General features: G+C 39.8%; 1 long non-coding RNA gene across 1 annotated transcript in view; it reads right to left on the reverse strand.

Annotated features, from left to right (window-relative positions):
* Window positions 1–11,437: 11,437 nt before the first annotated feature.
* The window catches only part of LOC124239050 (uncharacterized), an 18,516-nt gene continuing 5,687 nt past the window's right edge, over window positions 11,438–24,266 (reverse strand). Inside the window, exons 2-4 of the long non-coding RNA XR_006888504.1 lie at window positions 15,370–15,431; window positions 12,752–12,818; window positions 11,438–11,632 (exon numbers count right to left, since the gene is read on the reverse strand). This is a non-coding gene — a long non-coding RNA (uncharacterized LOC124239050). The remainder of the gene's footprint in view (window positions 11,633–12,751; window positions 12,819–15,369; window positions 15,432–24,266) is intronic.

Consider the following 24,266-nt stretch of genomic DNA (forward strand, 5'->3'; position numbering starts at 1 on the left):
CAATGCATGCTCAACAGCCACGGTCAGGCCCTTTTGGAAAGACAAGGTCAGACCGAATTAGGTTTATACCAAATGGCTTCCAATATATTCTATTGCTTGCCATTTTTATTTGTCAAAACCAAATGTAAACTTAACAATGAACATAGCAAGGGGAATTTGACTACTTATTTCAGGAGTATTTTATTTATTTATTTTTATTTATTTTTTTTTTTCCGCTTTATCTCCCCAAAGCCCCCCTGTACGCAGTTGTATATCTTAGTTGCAGGTCCTTCTAGTTGTGGGATGTGGGACACCGCCTCAACATGGCCTGACGAGCGGTGCCATGTCTGCGCCCAGGATCCAAACCCTGGGCCGCCGCAGCAGAGCGCGCAAACTTAACCACTTGGTACTTTTCAAGAATAAAAACGTTCAGATATAGATATTCTGAAAACTAGAAGAGCCTTGAAACCGGTTAACTCAGATCAGAATCCCTGAAAGTATTTATGAATTTGACAAAGAATCTTATTCAAGGAGAAAAAGCCCTAGAAGGAAAAAACAGAGATTAGATTTTTTTTAAATACACCAAAGGAAATACAAATGGAAAATAGCTAAAAATACACCTAGATGTTACAATGTGCCAGATTATCATCTGATATTTCTGAAAAAATCTAGTGTCAAAAGTAACAAGGCTCATGGCTGAATGATACAATTTCCCAAAGAGGCGAAGACAAACAGAAGAAATAAAAAGGGCTCAAAAAAGCAAAATATAGTATTAAATATATGTGACTTTAAAAGAGATTAAGAACGGCATAGCAGAGGTCTTCCCCTGTTATTATGAAAGAGAGAGAACTACAAAAAATGCTATGTATTCATGAAGGATAACATAATACAAATGTGAGAAAGGAGGAAGCAGGTGACATTTCTGAAATGTCATCAAACAGTGCCAATGAAGATTGTCTCTGACAGGGAACAGAATGAGAAAGAATGTTTTATTCAAGTATATCCAAGGAAATAAAATTACATTTAAATGGGACATGTGTCAGCTACATCAAAATTTTTAAATGAAAAACAGAAAATCACCTTCTGGGAATAAAAGTGCTATACTTTTATTCTAGGAATAAAAGTGTTATACTACGTATATTCTCATAATAAGTGATTACTCAGGTCTTTAATAGCTGAGGATTGAGACAAGCGAAACAACAGAGATTTGGCAATTTGTTGATACCTTTCATCCAACTTAGCCACCAACTAGCCTTGATTATTAGCAGTGCAACATCTTTCAGCCCTTGTTCCTCACTTTTCTAAGTAAAATAAAGGGAGGTTGTCCTCTCCAGACAGACAGAGCACTCACTGTTAAAGTAGATTACCTACTCTCCTTTGATATTTAGGCCAAATGTTTCCACCCCCCTCTTCTCTCCCCTGTCGAATTTATATCTACCAGCCTTGGGGATATCCCATATCTTCCTTGACAGCTTCAGGAGCTTCCTGCTTTCTCTCTAATTACATCATCCTTGACCACTTCAACATCCCTGTCTGAGACTTTCCAACAACCTGACCTCCTGTTTTCTCGGCCTTATTGGCTTCCTGCCACCTGCCTTCCTCAGATACTGAATGTGCTCGACCTCTAAGATTTTAAACTGAAATGCCCATTGGCAGCCGTCACCTCTTGTCTTTTCATTTCTCCCTTTGAAGCTGGAATTTGTCCTCAGGGTAACATAAATTCCATCAACCCTCAACCAGTAGTGTTGTGGTTAGGGCTGCAGATTTGAGAGTAAAACCGCCTGGGTTTAAATCCTGACCTTGCCCTTTACGAGCTGAGTGACCAGGGCCAAGTTACTTAATCTCTCTATGCCCTAAATTTCTCACAGGCTTCCTGTGAAGGTTAAATGAGATAATCCACTCAAACCTGGCACATATGAAAAATGTGATGAACTTCAGCCTCTAGTGTAAGTACTGCTTCAATGTCCTCTGTGGAGCCTGGTCACCATAGGCATCCTGGCTTTCTCCCACTCCAGTTGGTACTAGTCCCTTCTATTGTTCACTTTTTCCATCTCAGCTCCTAGGTTGCTTCATACTTTGATTACTTCCTGGATCTGCTTGGACCCTAACTCTAGACCATCAAGGATACTCAGGATTTTTTTTTTTTTTTTTTTTTTGAGGAAGATTAGCCCTGAGCTAACAACTGCTGCCAATCCTCCTCTTTTTGCTGAGGAAGATTGGCCATGAGCTAACATCCGTACCCATCTTCCTCTACTTTATATGTGGGACGCCTACCACAGCATGACTTGCCACGCGGTGCCATGTCCGCACCCGGGATCCAAACCGTCAAACCTTGGGCCCTTGAAGCAGAACGCGCACACTTAACCACTGTGCCACCGGGCCGGCCCCAGGAACTTTTTTTATAATTAATCTCTCTTTGAGTCCTCATTCTTTTCCCCACAATAGCTATTCTAAGCCACCTCTACTTTCTTCAAGTCCCCAAATCATCCCCTCCATGAAACATTTTTATGACATAAGTTTGTCTCCTACTTCACTGGGAAGACAGAGGTCACCCTGTTAGCAGAGAATGCTTCTCCTGTACTCTTGTTTTTTCCCACGCAGAGGGAACCCAGTGAATGTAACTCTTGGCATCTCTGCCTCCGTACTCACTCTACCTTAGGGGAAGTGAAGTGACTCACCTGATCGGTAAATTTGTGCAGAATAAGCCAGCATTCTCTGACCAGCCTTTAGATCTCTCAGCAGCTGACCAGCCTGAACAGCCTGGACCAGTTGCTCTCTCCCCGGCCATAAGGTGCACAGAAGGCCAGCTCTGCCCTTGCAGGGCATGAAGGAATCTGCAGTTTGAGAAGGGAGTGTAACTCTGAAATCTGAAGGTCTCTAGTCAGACAGATGTTGAGGAATGTTGACAAATCAAAGCCTAAACTGGGAATTTAGAGGAGCTATATAAATTTAGAGGTGTGAATGGACTTCAGCGTGTGGGCAGAATGTTTTGATGTTGGCAGTTGTATGGGTTTTTAACAGCTGCAGTCTGAGAAAGAGGCTGTAAGCCTCAGAGCATGCGGCGCGCTAACCATAGGGACAGACTGCAGTTTGTGGTGGCTTGGTCCACAAGTGAGTGGGTATCTTTGTAACAGCAGGCCTCAGGAAATGCTCAGGAGCCACGAGATCCTTAGCCTAGGCACATTGACCTTTGAGTGGTCTCCGCATCCTCTGGAAAGTGAGGCCAAACAGGCAAATACTTTGCACTTGCAAAGGCTAGACAGAGGCAAGATTAGATCCTTTTAGGCATTTGTTGCTTTAAAGCTGCAAGCTGAGTTCTGGATGCTCTTCAGAGAACAAAACAAGTTCTAACTTTCAGTTGTTAGTGGCACTCAGGGCAAAGGACAAAATTTAAGGGATTAAAATTCAATGCACTAGGCTTGTCCACAGACCAAGACATAGAAAATACCCTAAGAATTACTGGCAACTTGGTGGCTGTAGATGGGCATGTAGGAGTTTCTGTGCCTTGTGAGAACATGCCTGAGAAGTTTATGAAACTCAAAAACAGAGGAAACAGTGTCTCATGGAGCAACTGGCAAAGGTATCAATCCTCTCTGGAGTTTAGAGTCTTAGGGGTACAGGCTTTAGAAACATGAATGGCAGTTTTAGAATCTTCCATTGTTGATTTTCCAGCTGAAATAAATGCAAGAATAAGATGAAAAACCTATGCCAGTCTCAGCTCACTATGAATAGAAGAGAATTTCCTCAGCTCGATAAAGAACATCTACAAAAAACCTATAGGCAACATCATACTTCACGGCAAGAAGCTAGAAGCTTTCCCACTAAGATCAGGAACAAGGAAAGGATGTCCCTCACACCATTCCTTTTTAAAATTGTACTAGCTAATGCAACAAGATGAAAAAGTAAATAAATAAAAGATATATAGATTGAGAAGGAAGAAATAAAACTGCCTTTGTTCACAGATGACATGGTTGTCCATGTAGAAAATCTGAAAGAATTGAGAAAAAAATGTCCCGGAACTAATAAGTGATTACAACAAAGTTTCAGGATACGAGGTTAATATACAAAAGTCAATTATTTTCCTATTTACTAGCAATGAAAAAGTGAAATTTGAAATAAAAAAACACTGTCATTTACATTAACATCCCCCCAAACTTTAAATACTTAGGTATAAACCTAACAAAATATGTACAAGATCTATACAAGGAAAACTACGAAACTCTGACGAAAGAAATCAAAGAAGAATTAAATGACTGGAGAGTATACTATGTTCATATGTAGGAAGATGTAATATTGTCAAGATACCAGTTCTTCCCAACTTAACCTATAGATTCAACACAATCCAAATTGAAATCCCAGCATGTTATTTTGCGGATGTTGACAAACCAATTCTAAAGTTCATATGGAGAGGAAAAAGATCCAAAAATGCCAACACAATTATGAAGGAGAAGAGCCAAGTCAGAGGACTGACACTATCTAACAGAATAGAGAAACCAGAAATAGACCCACAACAATATAGTCAACTGATCTTTGACAAAGGAGCAAAAATAATACAATGGAGAAAAGACAGTGTTTTCAAAAAATGGTGCTGCCACTTGGCAAGCCATGCTGTGGCAGGCGTCCCACATATAAAGTAGAGGAAGATGGGCACAGATGTCAGCTCAGGGCCAGTCTTCCTCAGTGAAAAGAGGAGGATTGGCAGCAGATGTTAGCTCAGGGCTAATCTTCCTCAAAAAAAATAAAAATAAAAATAAAAACCAAAATATACAAAGAATACTTAAAACTCAACAATAAGAAAATGAACAAGTGGAGGGGCTGGCCCAGTGGCACAGTGGTTAAGTGTGCATGTTCCACTTCGGCGGCCCAGGGTTCACCGATTTGGATCCTGGGTGCGGACATGGCACCACGTGGCAAGCCATGCCGTGGTAGGCATCCCACATATAAAGTAGAGGAAGATGGGCACAGATGTTAGCTCATGGCCAGTCTTCCTCAGCAAAAAGAGGAGGATTAGCAGCAGTTGTTAGCTCAGGGCTAATCTTTCTCAAAAAACAAAAAAATGACATTTCACTATATACCTATTAGAATGGCCAAAATCCAGAACACTGACAACACCAAATGTTGGCAACAATGTGAAGCAATAAGAACGCTTATTCACTGATAGTGGGAATGCAAAATGGTACAGAAGATAGCTTTTGGAAGACAGCTTGGTGGTTTCTTACAAAACTAAACATACTCTACCATGCAATCCAGCAATTGTGCTTGGTATTGGTATTTACCCAAAGGGAAATTACACGACAACTTGCACACAGATATTTATAGCAGATTTATTTATAATTACCAAAACTTGGAAGCAAGCAAAATGTCCTCAATAGGTGAATGGATAAACAAACTAGTACATCCAGTCAGTGGAATATTATTCGGTCCTAAAAAGGAATAAGCTATCAAGCCATGAAAAGCCATGGGGGGGATCTTTTTTTTTTTTTTAAGATTTTATTTTTCCGTTTTCTCCCCAAAGCCCCCTGGTACATAGTTGTGTATTTTTAGTTGTGAGTCCTTCTAGATGTGGCATGTGGGATGTCGCCTCACCATGCCTTAATGAGTGGTGCCATGTCCGCACCCAGGATTCAAACTGGTGAAAGCCTGGGCCACCAAAGCAGAGCACATGAACTTAACCACTTGGCCACGGGGCCGGCCCCTCCATGGGGGAATCTTAAATGCATAATACTAAGTGAAAGAAGCCCATCTGAAAAGGCTACAGTTTTGGGTTTTTTTGAGGAAGATTAGCCCTGAGCTAACATCTGCCGCCAACCCTCCTCTTTTTGCTGAGGAAGACTGGCCCTGAGCTAACATCCGTGTCCATCTTCCTCTATTTTACATGTGGGACGCCTGCCACAGCATGGCTTGCCAAGTGGTGCCGTGTCTGCACCTGGGATCTGAACCGGCGAACCCTGGGCCACCGATGCGGAACGTGTGAACTTAACCTCTGCGCCACCAGGCTGGGCCCTGAAAAGGCTACATTTTTTGTGATTCCAAGTATATGACATTCTGGAAGAAGCAAAACTATGAAGACAGTTAAAAGATCAATGGTTGCCAGAGGGTAGGGGGAAGAGAAAGATGAATAGACAGAACACAAAGGATTTTTAGAGCAGTGAATCAATTCCATATGATACTATAATAGTGGATACATGTCATTATATATTTGTACAAACCCATAGAACGTACACCAAGAATAAACCCTAAGGTACACTATGGACTTTGGGTGATAATGATGTGTCAATGTAAATTCATCTGTTGTAACAAATGTACCATTCTGGTGCAGGATGTTGATAGTGGGGCAGGTTGTGCATGCATGGGGTCTGGGAGTATACAGGAAATTTCTGTACTTTCCATTTAATTTTGCTGTGAACTTTGCTCTGAAAAATAAGTATATTTAAAAAAAAAAAAACCCCACCTATGCAAGGAGGGAGGTTTCCTTGGTCTAACACATGGTATTTTTAAAAATACAGATTCTTCAGGAAAATGACATAAGAATCAATATTTTTTTAAATTTATTTATTTTTATTTCTATTTATTTATTTATTTTTGCTGAAGAAGATTCGCCCTGAGCTAACATCTGTTGCCAATCTTCCTCCTTTTTAGCTTGAGGAAGACTAGCCCTGAGCTAACATCTGTGCCAACGTTCCTCTATTTTGTACATGGGTCGCCACTACAGCATGGCTGATGATTGGTGTAGGTCCATGCCTGGGATCTGAACCTGCGAACCTGGGCTGCCAAAGCAGAGCACACCAAGCTTAGCCACTATGCCATAGGGCTGGCCCTCTAAGAATCAACACTTTAAAATAAGCACCCAGGTGACTATTTTGATCAGACAAGTCTGGAAAACATTGGTTTAAGCTATTCTATAGCTGAAAGCAATCACAGCAACTGATGGCCGAGAACTAAAATTGTCAGCTCACATGATATTACTCAACCAGGATTAGTAGAGCTCACTCTAAATGTAGCACTGAAAGGACAAGAACTTATCCTTGCATGTTCCCTTCCAAGTTAGAAGGCCATATAACATGCTTTGGCCAATGGAAGTGATGCCAGTGGAAGAGATGTGTTACTTCTGGGCAGACATCTGAAAAGCCAGGGCATAGCTTGTCACTTTCTCTAGTCCCTGTTGTGGTGATCATGGAAAAATCTGTGGAGAGTGTGTCATCCTAGTTCCATAAGTGAATACAGTGTGAACAGAACTCCCTTACAATCCAAGATGGATGTGTAGTATGAGTGAAAAATAAACTGTTGTTGTTTCAAACCACTAAGATGTTGAGGTTTTTTGCTATTGCAGCATGACCCAGCCTACCCTGACTGATACAATCTTCAAACTCTACAAACGTCTAAGCTTTACAAGAAGACAATAATATCTCAAATGTCACTCTCTGAGAGAGGAGTTAATACGGATAAGTAAATTTTTCCCCTAGAAATGGAAAATTTAAAGTGCCAAATTTAACATTTCCTAATTAAGTTTATCTTCACAGGACATGGGTTCCAGAACCTTATATCAGATCAACCATCTTGGTAAAGCTAAAACTCAGAATTTCTCTCCCTCTTACCCCTGACTCCAGAGTGTCTAACCTGGTATTTGACCCCACAAATTAATGGGCTTTGGAAACATAATTTTGCCTGGAATAACTATACTAGAGACTGGGGAATAGCTTTTTCTAAATGTAACGGGTATAGAGAGAGTGCTATAATAATTTTGCATCTTATTGACTTTTTGGACTCTCTAGAAACTCAAAGAGAGACCTGATATTAAACTAATACAATTTTTGTCCAAGCTACAACTGCTTAAAAACATTCCAACCCTATTTAAGCCATAAGAACCCCTCTAATTAAGATCGACTGAAATATGAAGTGGAAAGGATAAATCTGGATATTAATTTCTTTGAAGTTTAAATCTCAAGGGCTTCAAATTCAAGAGAATTTTACTTCAGACAATTTCTTTGGACCTTAATTTGTAAGGGGTTTTAATCTTTATACAACAATTTTCCCTGAGAATTTGATAATGGAAGAGAGTTTATGGTCAAATTTGGAGGGTCTCTGTGTTAACTGCATTTTATTATTGAAGCGTCTTAATGGTGCCATGTAGTCTCATTGCAAGCCCTTTTATATGTGAGATCAGACAATGTTTCTGAATATAATTGGTATGGAAAATCGATGAAGGGATGAATTTTCATATTTGGAGCTTCTATAATTAATATACTATTTATGGTGACTATGAAATGTGTCTGTTTTATGTCCTGTCCTAGCAGTTTCTCTCTCATGCAGGGCTTGGTTCTGGAAGGGAGCTCAGGTCGGTTTTGAGAATGCATGGCGCCTAGGCCACTCTTGCACCACCCAATCTTCCCATAGTTATCTTGTATTCACCTGCGAAATGGAGCCAACAAAGCTTCTCCCCAGTTTTGACTGCTACCCTCAGATGGGACTGCTTCCTTTGGGGGCATCTTTGGGTGTTTTGTTTTGGTTCCCTCTTCCTCCTCCCACATGTGAATTTTGTTGCTATCATGATGTGTCCCCACCTGTGTATATTTAGGAGCTCATACTTTGCTACCAAAACTTGTTATTGATGTTTGTGGGTTATAGGTTTTCCTAGCCAACTCGCTCTGTCTTTGTAGGAAGATATGGGGATATTAAACAACTATGCCACTTGCAACTTCCTAGAATTCCCTTTGCTTTTTTCTTGATCCCTTCATGTAGCAAAGATAATTATATGCTCACCAAATCCCTTTTCATGTTTATTCTACATTCCCTGAGTGCACACACACACACACACCCCCCGCCATTAAGCATGACCATGAGACTAGTTCTGGCTAGTGAAACACCAGTGGAAATAATAGGTGTCACGTCACAGCTGTAGCAGTGAGATCCCTCTGCATCACTCCCTAGGCACAATCTTCCCCTCCAGTCATGAGCATTCAGCCCAAAGATTGAAGCAGCTGGATCAATGGGTCTTAGTGTTGAGGACAGCAATCTATAGAAGAGTTTGCATTAGCAAGAAATAAACTTTTATGTGTTAAGTCATGATTCTTTTTGGGTTGCTGCTACAGCATAAACTGAGACTACCCAGACACTTTCCCACCTACTTCCTCTATTAATTATCCCCTTTTCACCTCTTCCTCTGTAAATATGCTCAAGTATCTCCTATCCAAAAAAACCCTTCTCCTGATCCTACTGTTTCTCAAATTATCATATACCTCCCTCCTCATGCACTGATACATTTCTGCAAGGAAAATCTATATTTGCTGCCTCTACTTCCTCACCACCCACTCACTCCTTCATTCCTGGAGATCCGGCTTCTGCTTTCTTTACTCTTCAGAAACTATTTTCTTTAAGATTATCAATGATCTCCTACTTGCCAAATCATACTCAATCCTGCTCAACCACTCTTCTACCAAGGCCCCCAACTCTGATCAAGTGGTTTAAATCTTATGATCACAGACCCCTTTGAAAATCAGGTAAAAGCTATGGATATTACTCCCAGAAAAATCACATGCACGTACATAAAAATTTTCATAAATTTCAAAAGGTTTGGATCAGCACACTTCCCCAAAGTCTATCCATAAATAGTCTAAACATCTCCTGGTCTGTACCTAAGAAATAAACAGAAGTGAAGAGCGTCATCCATTCCCACAAAACAGTCACATGGAGTATTCTTTCACTTCCTGATGTATTTTTCTATATCACCCTGAAGTTTTGTCTCCTTTCTATTTCTTGCATTTCTGTAGTGGCTTCTTACCATCTATTCCCCCATTCACCTCTCTCCTCATTCAATCACGGAGTACTTGTACAGTAAAAAACAACATTGTGTTCCTCTTATGCCAGAGGAAATGACAGTATAGCTGGGAAAGAGACATGCTCACATTAAAACTTGAGTAATAAAATAAGGAAAAATATGAATAAGTGGGAGATATATTGAAATATTTGTGAGGAAGAGTCAGACACTGCTTTCTGTAGGAGTGGAAATGTATAGTGGGCTTTGAAATTTGGGCTCGGTTTTGATAGGCAGATAGAAGGGCCAATGCGTCAAACAGAATAGAAGGTATTACATGAGCAAGAAGAAATAGGTAAATATAAATGACATGTTGGAGAGATCACAAGTAGGCCCCACTTAGATTGACCAGAGAGGACACAAAGTTAGATAAAAACAGAATGGTAGGTTGGGCCCAATTTTGTGTTACCCTTGAGTACCAGGTTAAAGAGTCTGGGCTATTATTTTGCGGATAATAGGGAGACACTGAACATTTTTGAGCAAAGGACTAACAGGATAAAAAATCAGTTTTTAGAAGATTAACCTGCTAACTGTTTAATAAAGAGATGAGGAACACCAAAAGGAGGAGAGTTAGGAGACTGTGAAACAATCCATAATCCGAACTTGTGAACTATAGAACTGAACAGTTTGAGGAGAGTAACATTAGCAAAAGGGGCACAGTTGATACAGTAGTCATGAAGACTCGCTGCTTGGATCTCCCTTCAGCTAGAAGGATGCAGTTAGCTGACAGCCTCCAGCTGCAGTATCTTTGGGACCTAGCGCAACAACATTCGAGCTGAGGTCATCATCTTCTCATGCGGCCCCCACCAATAACTGTGCAGGGCAAGGTTACTAGGGCCTAGCCATTTCTACCCAACGCAAGGCTTCTTTAACAGGAAATCTTTGCTCTGGAGCTCCTCACTGGATTGGCTGAGACTTTGCTAGATCTACATCAAAGTTTGAGCATGTCCAATCCTATCTCCTCCCCATTTTTTCCCCACAGGTGTCAGGTCAGCATCCAAATAGGAAGGCTTTCTCCACTCAATCCTCCTCTCTCTCTCTTTCTCTCTCACAGGTGTTATACTCCACTTTCCAACTAACATAAACATACTTTGGAAATACATGAAAAGTGACACATTACAAAATTCATACAAATAAAAAGTTAAATTGATAGCAGTGAATTAATTGTGTCTAGGAAAGGCATATTCTAAGTTTAATTATTTCACGCGCTAGAAAACTAAGAAATACAGGGCTGGCCTCATGGCCGAGTGGTTAAGTTCACGCGCTCCACTGCAGGCGGCCCAGTGTTTCATTGGTTCGAATCCTGGGCACGGACATGCCACTGCTCATCAAACCACGCTGAGGCAGCGTCCCACATGCCACAACTAGAAGGACCCACAATGGAGAATGTACAACTACGTACTGGGGGGCTTTGGGGAGAAAAAGGAAAAAAATAAAATCTTTAAAAAAAAAGAAATTGAAAAAAAAGAAAACTAAGAAATGTGATAACAATGATTGATGTATTGAGAAAAACACCAAGGTCACTTCAGGTTTGAATGAGTTTCTATATGCTGAAATCTTTTCTTTGATTTAACTTGAGATTAAATAAGAGACTGAAGTAGCTATTTGGACATTTCTTTATTTAGAGGAGCCAATTTATTTCAAAGAGAACATTTTCATCTCACAACTGAAAGTAATAATGGGATAAATGGGAGGAGCAGAGCAGTTCTCTGAGACAAATGCTGCAGCTGGGGTTCGGTAAATGTGAGAGTCAGTATATGCACTAAAAATATGTCCTTCAGAAGCTAAGATTCTTGAAGTTTCTTTTGAATATTCTTTCTGTCTTGTGCTCATGAGACATTTCTGTGAAAAAGGAAAGATGCGCCTTTCATGGCAGTGTTGAAAAAATACATATGCATGTAAAGAACTGTCACACCAACTTCACATGCAGAATGTAACGGAAACTCTACATGACAGACCATCTAACACTATCAGCTAAACATAACCACTCTTCCTGTTTGGTTTGATGGGGGACGTTTTAGCGTAACGTTAGAAGTATATTTTGCTGAGTGTGTTAGGCTGGGGGAGATTACTTGGTCATTGAGTTTCAGTTGTTCAGTCATAGAGTAATTTAGGAATGAAATTGTTACACTAGAAGTAGTTTTGAGCTAATACAAAACTATTTGGTTGAAGCCCTAATCATTTCATTCTTATTTCTAATTGCTACCCAACACAATAGTTTCCTTTTGAAGTAGATCTTGGTAAAGGTTGAAACATTTCAATGGTATAAATTAAAATTATTGCCTCTCATTAATAAAACATTTAGAAAATAATTCCACAGTCCACCTTAACCACCAGCATGACCTCTCTATTTCCAGCTTCCCATCTTAGATATTCTCTTTCCCAGATTATTTTCCTCCTTACTCTACAAATTCCCAATTTTCTACTTTTTCCTCATACCTTCTACATCATTTCCACAACTCTCTACTCCCAACTGAGGACATTGCTTCATACTTCTCTGAGAAAACAGAAGCCGTCAGAAGTTGCTCATCTTCTGCATCCCAAATCTACGATTCTACCTATATTTTCTCCTTCTTCCCTCACGTTTCAATGGAAGAAGTGTCTCTCCTCCCATCATTTCACTCCTGTTCTGGATCCAATCCCTCTCTCTCTACATCATCATCTCTCCCTTTCTCATGAAACATTCTGATCCCAAACAAACATGTGCTAGTGTCTCTCACCTGTTAAAAACTTTTTCCTGACTTTTATACTCTTCAAGCTACCTTTCTTTCGTTTCCTCTCATAGAAAATTTGAAATATTCTTTCTCTACATGCTGTCTCCACTTCCTCACCAACCAGTCACTCTTGAATCCTCCCTAATCCAGCTTCCCTGTCCCACCATGTCTCTGAAATTGTGCCTGTCAAGGTCAACAATGACCTCTGTATTGACAAATCACTTGGTCACTTTGGTCCTTATCTTACTTGATTCTTCAGCAGCATCTCTCTCCCTGGAAACATTCTCCTCCTGTAGCTTCTGTGATGTCACTCTCTGCAGAAAAGAGTTAACATAGCAGGTTTGAGATTGCTATCCTTTGAAGGGGCTTGCAAGGTTAGCCCTTGGCTAACATTTGGAAACTCGATTTTCGGAAGTGTTCCCTTTGTTCCCTAACTGATAATGATGGCTCACTGTGCCTACACTGTGTAAACAATGTGGTTTATGCTGAACACCTGCTTTCCTTCTGGGAATCTGGAAATTTGTAGGCAGAGTGCCTATATTACCAGACCCCAATAAAAATCTTGGGCACTGAGTCTCTAGTGGGCTTCCCTAGGCAGAAACATCACACATATGTTGCTGTATTTTCATTGCTGGGGGAGAGTGTGCTCTGCATGACCCCTCATGGGAGAGAGAAGGCATAAGGAAGGCTGCCCATGGATTTCTCCAGACTGGACCTGTGTTTTTTTTCCCCTTACAATCCAGGGCTGTTTATTTACTATACCACTGTGATAAATCTTAGCTGTGAGTACAGCTATGCCGATTCCAGTGAGCCTCTTAGTGAATATCTGAACATGGAGCTGGTCTTGAGGACTCCTAACACTACTCTGTCCTGGTTTTCCTTTTCTCAGATTCCTTTGTTGATTTCTCCTCCACTGTCCCACTTGGAGCCTCAAGGTTTTACTCTCTTCTCTTCTCTATACTGCTTTCTGGGTGATCTTTTTTGGTCCCTTAACATTAAATATAATATCATCTATATGCTGATAACTTCTAAATTTATATCTCCAGTCTAGTTCCTCCACTAACTATAGAAACCAGAAATCCAAAAAACTACTTGAATCTTTACTTATGATGTTCTAGGCAAATTTAATATGGCCAGTATGGAACTCATGATTGCTTTTTCTCAAATCTGGTCCTATCCTCTGTTTTCCTCATCTCAATGAATGATTCTACCATACACACTATTACCAAAGGCAGAAATGTGGGAGTCATCTGTGACTCTTCCCTATCTGTCACACTATATTCTATCATCTCCTCCTGATACAAGCCATCATCATCGCTATCATCCTCTCTCACTGGATTGCTGAAATAGCCTCCTAATTAGTCTCCCTACTCCATTTTCACCCCTGTATAATCTACTCTCCATTGAGAGTCAGGGAGATCCTTTGAAAGTTTAAAACAAATGATGTAATTCTTCTGATTAAAAACTTATCTTTCAGTTTCCATCACTCTTAGGGTAAATCTTAAATCTTGGTTCACTTATTAGGTTAGAAGAAAGAGTAGGTGCATTGTGAAAAAGTTTGACTTGATGAAGAAACTGACAGAAGGTCAGAGTACCTTGAATAGAATGAGTGAATGGGGAATCAAGATATGAGATGAAATATTAAGAGAGGAAGGCATCTTTTCTTGCAGAGCCTTGTTTTTGAGTATTTATTACAAAAATACGTGCTCGCATATGGAAGCAAAAGCCATAATAATGCAAAAATGTTCTCTAATGAACTATAATGATCATTTATAAAATGAATCCCTATCAAATATTTTTCCATACAAAACACTGGTACTTATTTTCCCCACCCTATCTCATTCAGTTACCCCTCAGTTGACATCTTCATTGGTTTGAAGTTTGAGATTGTGGTAAACACCCAAAAATATTAATCAAATGCAAACCAAATAAATAAAAAATAATTGAACTGTAGATTTTGCAACAGGTACAAGATTTCATGAAGTTGATGAAAGTGATATTAGAGAGCTCTTCAAATCACACACGATGCTGTTGGCAAGTGAGCTTCCATAGTTATACCAGTTAACAATAGAAGCAGAGAAAATAGAAAAGGAGTGTGCTTCAAAAAGAAATAATTTGAGCGGCCAGCCCAGTGGCATAGCAGTTGTGTTCACGCACTCTGTTTTCGTGGCCTAGGGTTCACCAATTCAGATCTCAGGCACAAACCTAGCACCACTTATCAAGCCATGCTTTGGTAGGCATCCCACATATAAAGTAGAGGAAGATGGGCACAGATGTTAGCTCAGGGCCAAGCTTCCTCAGCAAAAGGAGGAGGTTTGGGAGCAGATGTTAGCTCAGAGGTAATCTTCCTCAAAAAAAAAAAAAGAAAAAGTTTGAATATCAAGCAATTAAGGGAGATCACTAGGAAAACTGATGAGGCTCTTGATAATTTTTACAAAAATCACTCTATGCATATTAAGAGAATGAAAAAAAAAGCCACAGGCTGGGAGAAAATATTTGCAAATCACATGCACAATACAGGACGTATCCTCAGAATATATAAAGAACTCTCAAAACTCAATAATAAGATAACAAATAAGGCCCCAAAAAGAGGACAAAAGATTTTAATAGACACTTCACCAAGAAAGATACTAAATTAGCATGCAAAAAGATGCTCATCATTATTAGTCATTAGGAAAATGCAAATTGGAACCACAATGAGCTACTACTACACTCCTAATAGAAAGGCTAAAGTTAAAAAGACCAATCATGCCAAGCAGGCAAGGATGTGGAGCAACTGGAACTCTCATACACTGTTGGTAAAAATGTAAAATGGCATAACCACATTGGAAAATGGCTTGCAGATTCTTAAAAAGTTATACTTACACCTACGATGTGTTCCAGCCATTCTTCTCCAAGGTATTTACTCAAGAGAAAAGGAAATGTATCTGCATACAAAGACTCATACATTAATATTCATAGCAGCTTTATGTAACAGCCAGAAAATGGAAACAATCGAAACTCAACAAATGAATGGATAAGCAAATTGTGGTATATTCGAACAGGGAACTCTAATCAGCAGTTGTTTGAGAGAAAACTCTAAAATCACACCAACCCTGATGAAGTTCAAGGGTGGTCACCTGACCAGCAGCATCAGCATCATCTGGGAATTTGTTAGAAATGCAAATTCTATTCTCAGACTCCACACCAGACCTGCTGAATCACAAACTCTAGGGGCGGGAGCTCTCTCAACCACTGACCTGGTTGCTGACTGATCTGCTGATCTGCTAAAAGTATCAGCAAATGTTCTTGATATGTCAGTTATCTTCATTGTCAGTAACCAACTTTGGTTAACTTAAATTGAAGACGAATTTATTGGAAACTATCAGGTAACTCACAGAACTGATGAAAAATGATAAGAAACATTCTCAGATAATAGGCTGGAATTAAGGGATTCAAGATAGCAGAAATAATCTACTGCTGCCACCACCCATGTATGTCATCTCTTCTATTTGACACAGTGGTCACTGTAGGTAGCCACTGCTCCTGATAACACAGCCACAGATGCCAGATTGCCTATGCCATAGTTACCACAGATCCAATATCATCCATCATCTCTTCACCTTGGCATCACTTGCTCAAGATTTAAAGTACATCCTGTCCAAATCTGGTCACAAGGCTGTCAGGGGAGTGAATAGAGGGTGAATCTCACCCCTTAGGCTTCTAAAGTTACAGGTAGGAGCTCGCTTCTCACCAAGACCTGGATAATGGGGGATTTCCCAAATCTAGATAGAGGGTAGGTTCAGACGCTGAGTAGTCAAAAACAATTACAGATGCCGACTATTGTAAGTGTTCTGAATAAAGTAAATTAGGTGTATTTTTAGCAGGACCATGTTCCAGCAGAATTAGTCAAATTTATTCTTTGTATTAATAAGTATGGACTTAAGAACTGTACATAAAACTTACTCTTTGTTCTTGAGAGATTTGTCTTTTCATTTAAGTTTTGGCTCACATTGGATCCTAAGAGTGGATGGTGCCAGCATGTGCCTTTCTGCATATTTGAGTAAAGACTGTGAAGTGAAATGACTGGATTTGGAACAGTGCTACTTTGGCTGAACTGTTGGTGGTCTTCGAGTGGTATTATTTATGTCTGAATTAATTGGACATTCATAGGCAAAAATAAGACCCTTGACCTAAATGTCACACCTCATATAAAAATTAACTCAATTTTCACTGACTTAAATGCAAAACATAAAACTATAACGATTAAAAAAAAATCTTTGAATCTAGGACTAGGCAGAATTCTTAGATTTGACACCAAAAGTTTGACCCACAAAAGGAAAAACTGAAGGGGTCAGTGCCACAGCTGAGTGGTTAAGTTCACAAGCTCGGCTTCAGCAGCCCAGGGTTTCGCCAGTTCAAATCCTGAGCGAGGACATGGCACTGCTCATCAGGCCACGCTGAGGTGGCGTCCCACATAGCACAACCAGTAGGACCACCACAACTAGAATGCACAACTATGTACTGGCGGGGCTTTGGGGAGAAGAAGAAGAAAAAATAAAGAAAGAAAAGTTTTTTTTAAAAAAAGGAAAAATTGATAAACTGGACCTCATGAAAATTAAAAACTTTTACTCTGCAGAAGACTCTATTAAGAGGATGAAAAGACAAGCTACAAAGGAGAAAATATTTTCAAGCCACATATCTGACAAAGGAATAGTATCTGGAATATACTAAGAACTCTCAAAACTCAACAGTAAAAACCAAAGCAATCTGATTAGAAAGCAAGCAAAAACATGAGCACACATTTCATCAAAGAGGACATGCAGATTGTAAATAAGCACATGAAACATGGTCAACATCACTAGCCACTAGGAAAATGCAAATTAAATCCATAATGAAATATCACTACACATTTATCAGAATGGTTAAAATAAACAGTAGTGACAATAACAAATGTTGGCAAGGATGCAGAGAAACTGGATTACTCATACATTGCTGGTGAGAATGTAAAGTGGCACAGCCACTCTGGATAACAGTTTGGTGGTTTTTTATTTACAAAACTAAACATGCAGGGCCGGCCCTGTAGCTGAGTGGTTAAGGTCACGCGCTCCGCTTTGGTGGCCCAGGGTTTTGCTGGTTCCGATCCTGGGCACACACCTAGCACCATTCATCAAGCCATGCTGAGGCAGCGTCCCAAATAGCACAACTAGAAGGACCTACAACTAGAATATACAACTATGTATTGAGGGGCTTTGGGGAGAAGAAGAAGGAAAAAAAAAAAGATTGGCCATAGATGTTAGCTTAGGGCCAATCTTTGAAAAAAAAAAAACTAAACATGCAACTCAGCACGACCCAGCAATTGCTCTCTTGGGCATTTATCCCAGAGAAATGAAAACTTACGTTCACACAAAAACCTGTAGACAAATGTTCATAGTGGCTTTATTTGGAGTAGCCAAAAGCAACCCAGATGTCCTTCAGTGGGTGAATGGTTAAACAAACTATGGTACAACCATACCATGGAATGCTATTCAGCAATAAAATGGAGCGAACTATTGGTACATGCAAGAACTTAGATGAATCTCTAGGAAATTATGCTGAGAGAAAAGAGCTAATCCCAAGAGGCTACATCCTGTATGATTCCATTTATATAATAGTCTCGAAATAATAAAATTGTAGAAATAGAGAACAGATTAGTAATTTCCAGTGGTTAGAGACATGGGAGGGTTCAGAGAAGTGAATGTGGCTATAAAGGGCAACAGGAGGGATCCTTGTGGTGATGAAAATGTTCTTATCTTGACTGTGTCATCGTAAATATCCTGATTGTGATATTGGACTACAGATGATACCAGTTTTGCAAGATGATACCAATTTTGGGAAACTGGGTAAAGGGTACAAGGGACGTCTCTGCATTAGTTGTACAACTACATTTCTATTTCTACATGTGAATCTACAATTATCTCAAAATAAAAAGATCAATTTAAAAAACAAAGCAACATCTGGAAAACTGAATTACTCAGGTTCTAAGTCCAGAAAGGCAGTTCACTCTCTATGGGTGGGGATGAGTGTTTTCCCACAGCAAATGCTGTGTCCACCACGGACTATCCACAGGTCCAAAATGAAGAGGGCTTAGACAGAGAAAGGCAGGACTTACCTTGTTCTCTAAGCTAAATGGGAATTAGGAGCCTACACTTTGTAAAGAAGCCTGGAACTGCTGCTTTTTGTTTTAATTTTGTATATATATATAGATATATATATATAAAAGCCTCATACACATATATAAAAGGGCACTTATCATAACTGTACAGCTCAATGAATTTTAACATACTAAACACACTCATGTCAACGGCTCCCAGATGAAGCGACAGAACATAACCAGCACCCTGGAAGCCCCTCTCATAGCCCCTTTCCGTACTTGATGCTCAAGGGTAACCATTATTCTGACTTCTAACACCACAGATTAGTTTGGCCTGTCATAACTTACATAAACAGAATCATACAGAACATGATCTTTTGTGTCTTCTTTTGCTCCAACATTGTGTTTTTGAGATTCACCCATAGTGTTGCACGTATTTGCAGATTTTTCATCCTTATTGCTTTCTAGTATTTTATTGTGGGAATAAATCACAATTTATCCATTCTACTGTTGATACGGATTTGGATAGTTCCCTGTTTTGGACTCTTGGATACTGCTGCTGTGAATTCTTAAATGAATGTCCTTTGGTGAATATATGTACACATTTCTGTTCTATTTTCCAGATAGTGGCTGCTCTATCAGCCTGGATCTTGGAGTGAGGACAACATGGAGAAAGGCTCCTTCTTGGACTGCGATGGAAATATAGTAAATCTTAAGCCACTGAGATTTTGGGTTTGTTTATTAGTGCAGGATAACCTGACGCAATTTATTGATACAGCTATTGTCCTTATCTTGTTCCTGATTTTAATGGGTCTTCTAAAGTTTCATTTTAAGAATAGAGATTGACAGAAATTTTATCGTTTAACGAAGTTCCCTTTTATTTTCTAATTTGATAAGCATTTTTATCGTGAACAAGTGAATTGCACTTAATGATTTTTCTGCATCCATTCTGCAACATTTGTCAAGATGTTGGTTTTTCTGCATTAATGTGTCGAATTTTATTGGTAGATTTTGTAACACTGAACTAGCTCTGTGTCTCTGAGATAAACCCTACAAGCTCTCAAAGTATTATTATTTATTTTATTTTTTTTTTGAGGAAGATTAGCCCTGAGCTAACAACTGCTGCTAATCCTCCTCTTTTTGCTGAGGAAGACTGGCCCTGAGCTAACATCCATGCCCATCTTCCTCTACTTTATAGGTGGGATGCCTACCACAGCATGGCTTGCCAAACGGTGCCATGTCTGCACCCAGGATCTGAACTGGCAAATCCTGGGCCGCCAAAACGGAACACGTGCACTTAACCACTGCGCCACCGGGCTGGCCCCTCAAAGGATTATTTTTTAATATACACTTCTGGATTCAATTTGTTTGTTTTTTTTGTTTGTTTTTTGTTTTTTTGAGGACAATTATCCCTGAGCTAACATCTGCTGCCAATCCTTCTCTTTTTTGCTGAGGAAGATTGGCCCTGAGCTGACATCCGTGCCCATCTTCCTTTATTTTATACGTGGGATACCTGCCACAGTATGGCTTGATAAGCAGTGCACAGGTCCACACCCGGGACCTCCATCAGTGAACCCCAGGCTGCTGAAGGGGAACATGTACACTTAACTGCTGTGCCACTGGGCTGGCCCCTCAATTTGTTAGTATTTTTGTTAGGAGTTTTTCCATCTATGTTCAAATCAGATTGGTCTATAATTTCCTCACTCAGTTTTGGGGTTAAATTAGTTCTAGTTCCTAACTGCCAACTACCAAGGCATTTTTTGGCCTTCATAAAGCATCTCATTGTTCACCACCAGTTGCCCCTTCAATGTACTGGTTATTTTTATTATGATAATGACGATGATAATGTCCAGAGTTATCTTTCTAATCTACAAGGCCTCCTCATGTCATGCCCCTGACTCAAAGATCATAGGATAAACCTCAAAAACCATTGGTAGGGCCGGCCCAGTGGCGCAGCGGTTAAGTGCACACCTTCCGCTTCAGCAGCCCGGGGTTAGAGGGTTCGGATCCCGGGCGTGGACATGGCACCGCTTGGCAAGCCATGCTGTGGTAGGCATCCCACATATAAAGTAGAGCATGGATGTTAGCTCAGGGCCAGTCTTCCTCAGCAAAAAGAGGAGGATTGGCAGTAGTGAGCTCAGGGCTAAGCTTCCTCCAAAAAAAAAAAAAATATATATATATAAAACAAAAAACAAACAAACAAACAAAAAAACCATTGGAAGGCATACATGACTATTTGTAATCTGGTTTCAGCTTACCTTCTCATCTCTTCTCTTGCCATTATCCACACTTTCTATGCTTTACCATACCATACTCTGCTCCCTGGCCAAAGTAGGCTCACTGAAAACTCCAGGCCTTTCTACATACTGATGCCTCTACCTGGGATATACCTACCCACTTGACTTTAAGACTTCAAGACCCTAATGTTACCCCTTCAGCTTCCCCCAAGTATTTGGTTACTGCCCACAGCACTATACTCATATATCTGAAATAGTTTTTGGATAAAATCCAAAATTCTCAACTCAGTTTACAAGGTCCTACATGATCTAACTCTGCTTACCTTATCAGCCTTATCTGCTACTCTTACCCTCTCTCTCTGAGCACGCTGGTCTTTTCTGAGCTTCTTGGACAAGCCAAGTTCTTCCCCTACCTTAAGCCTCCACTCATACTGTTTTCCTAGCTGGATTATTTCTAATTACCATTCTTCCCAATTCCTTATTCCTTATTCACCAAATGCTACCTCCTCAGAGAAATCTTTCTAGGCCTCCCAGTCTAGGCCAGGTCCCCCTATTCTACACAATCAGAGCACCCTTTCTCCTATTAAACCATTTAACAAAATTATAATTACAGGGGCCGGCCCAGTGGCACAGTGGTTAAGCGTGCATGTTTCGCTTTGGCAGCCCGGGGTTCGCTGGTTCGGATCCTGGGTGTGGACATGGCACTGCTTGGCAAGCCACGCTGTGGTAGGCATGCCACATATAAAATAGAGGAAGATGGGCACAGATGTTAGCTCAGGGCCAGTCTTCCTCAACAAAAAGAGGAGGATTGGTGGCAGATGTCAGCTCAGGGCTAATCTTCCTCAAAAAAAAAAAAAAAAGTAGGGAGTGACTATAAAAACATAAGCCCCCGTCCTCTAAAACTGAGGAAATAAAATAGAAAGATAAAAATAAAACAGAAAGAACTATTGGATGAGGCATTGAATTCTTCACAGTCTATGGAAGAGAGTTTGCATTAGTTTTATCTAGCGATCTTAAGAGGTAGGAAGATCCTAACCAACATCTGGTTTCAATTTTAACTTATTTGTTTATTTGTGTCAATCCATTAGACAGTGAACTCGTTGAGGACAAGCACTGTGTGATTCATTTTATCATCTCAAACTTGGCACTCAGAAGGCACTCAATACATGCTTATTGAATTAATGGACATATAATACATTCTGGAGAATTAGGAATTTGATATATTACCCCTTGTATGAGTCTATAAATTTTAAAAGAGATTCTGCTTAGTAAAAAGAAACAGATTGCAAAGGGTAGCATTTCAAGCAACAGATAAAGTATGAGTGTCTTGCTGGCTACTCAAACTATTCATGCAGACAATTCCATTCTCTGCCTATGAGCAAGGCCTGTTCTATTTATACATATAAAAACTGGCGGTAGGTGGAAAGAGTGTACATCCTCTTTGTGCATCAGTTATTATCTCTCCACTGACTCTATTGTTAATTTCTTCAACTACCATTAAAAAATACAATACATGTCTTTACTATATTTGATTATGAGGGAAGCTGTGACCTCTTACATTATTCAAAGCTTATCAAAAAAGAAGAAACACAAAGAGCTTCAGTGGTGAGGAAAAACTCTTTTTGCATTAAAATATCAAATAGGTATTTTAAAAATAATAAATTATTTTTTAGTCATTAAATAAATATAACTTGGTGGATAGGCATCATCAGTGACCACCTATGTGATATGTGGATTCTAAAAAAAGCTCCTAATCATCCACAATTACTCCCTTTTGTTGCCAACGATATCTAATATTTTAGAGTTAGAAGTTCATTCCTTATGGGTCTTCCAGTTCCACTGGCATGGCAGGCTGAGCTAATGCAGAAACTCTCTTCTATAGGAATGCTTCATTAGACAGAACAATAAATGATAACCATACATGAGCTCACATAGAGAAAAGGAAAATCTCCAGATGTCAGAAACAAAGAGGAAAGGAAAGCCACAGTGATAAGCGTTAACTCTCCACCAGCTTTGAGGCAGAGTTATTGGATCTGAAAACAGCAAGTGAGGTGGCTTTCTTTTCCTTTTTTTTTAATGATTGTCCCTGAGTTAACATCTGCTGCCAATCTTTTTTTTTTTTTCCCCCCAAACCCCTGAGTACATAGTTGTATATTCTAGTTGTAGGTCCTTCCAGTTCTGCTATGTGGGACGCTGCCTCAGCATGGCTTGACGAGTGGTGTCAGGTCCTCGACCAGGATCTGAACCGGTGAAACCCTCGGCCGCTGAAGCGGAGTGCACAAACCCAACCACTCGGCCATGGCCCAGCCCCAGCAGTTGGCTTTTAACATCTGCTCAGGGATAGAAATTGAAGCCTTGGACCTAAGGCAATTGGAAGTAAAATACTGCATAAAAACAGAACTCTCCAAGCGTTGAATTCCCAGGCCTGTAACTTGCATAGGATAGAAATCCAAATTTACACTAGATGCAAAATGAACATAAATATTGATCAGTACTGGGCCTGTGATACTTCATGCATCTGGTGCAAGCAAACAAAATACTGCTCTGGGTCACGTGGGATTCCCACAGAGAAATAAAGCTATCTGAAGATGATCCCAAAATATAGAAAAATTATAAAACACAAGTAAATGATCCATCATGAACAAAAGTCAACAAACATATAGCACTGCTAAGAATTTGAGATAATAGAAAGTATGTCTAAATTTGACTGTCTAAAATAATTAAATACATGTTTCTAAAATGATTAAAGAAGTCATTGGAACCATAAAGGACAAAACTCAATGAAAAACAGAATAGGCAGATTTGGAAAAAAACTAAATAGAGGGCCATCCTGGTGGCAGTGGTTAAGTGCACACGTTCTACTTCGGTGGCCCGGGGTCAGTGGGTTCAGATCCCGGGTGCGGACATGGCACTGCTTGGCAAGCCATGCTGTGGTAGGCGTCTCACATATAAAGTAGAGGAAGATGGGCACAGATGCTAGCTCGGGGCCAGTCTTCCTCAGCAAAAAGAGGAGGGTTGGCAGCAGATGCTAGCTCAGGGCTAATCTTCCTCAAAAATTTAAAAAAACACTAAATAGAGCTTCTAAAATTAAAAATATAATCATTTGAATTAGATCAATGGAAAAATTAAATAGCAGATCAGATACAGAATGAAGAATCCTAAGTACTAGAAGTAGATCTGATAAAGTTATTCAGAATGAGTTAGAGAGACAAAGACTTGCAAAATATAAGTAAGAAATATGGAGACAAGAATGAGAAGGTACAGCATATTTCTAACAGGAATTCTACAAGGAGAGAAGGGGACAAAAAAAACTGCGAAAAGATAATAGTTGAAAATTTTGCATGACTGATAATGACATGAATCTTTTTTTTTTTTTTTAGGAAGATTAGCCCTGAGCTAACTACTGCCAGTCC

This window comes from Equus quagga, chromosome 5, assembly GCF_021613505.1.
Source record: "Equus quagga isolate Etosha38 chromosome 5, UCLA_HA_Equagga_1.0, whole genome shotgun sequence".
NCBI classification, from domain to species: domain Eukaryota; kingdom Metazoa; phylum Chordata; class Mammalia; order Perissodactyla; family Equidae; genus Equus; species Equus quagga.